We start from the raw sequence: 417 nt of genomic DNA, 5'->3' as shown, positions 1-417 counted from the left end.
ATAGTGAGGCTGGAAGGATTAGGTAAATTGAAAAAAAAAATCCAATTACCTCATCGGGACTTGAACCCGCGATTTTCCGATTGAAGTAAATGAAGTGAGAAGTTGTAAGGTACTTGAGGTCAGAACTGGCAATTTCAAAACAACACAGATTGGTTGGGTGGGGAGGGAGACACGTCAGCATTCCTACAGCTTACCTGTTGCGGGTAGAGGCTTGAGTCATTCCCGCGCAGGTGTGTGGCCGCTCCCCGAGAGTGGCTGATTCATCAGCGGGGTAGCTGTGTCCCGGGTAGGCTATTATTCCCCTGTAGCTTTATGGTAGCGTGAAATATTTCGTACTTTCAGAGTAAAAGGGAAGTAAAAATATAGATTTGGATGTAGTTCTACGCATTTAACCTTGGCACTGGATGGAGGTGAGTT

This window comes from Cryptotermes secundus, unplaced genomic scaffold, assembly GCF_002891405.2.
Source record: "Cryptotermes secundus unplaced genomic scaffold, Csec_1.0 scaffold300, whole genome shotgun sequence".
In the NCBI taxonomy this organism is placed as follows: Eukaryota; Metazoa; Arthropoda; class Insecta; order Blattodea; family Kalotermitidae; genus Cryptotermes; species Cryptotermes secundus.
Note: the sequence above shows the minus strand (reverse complement) of the source record.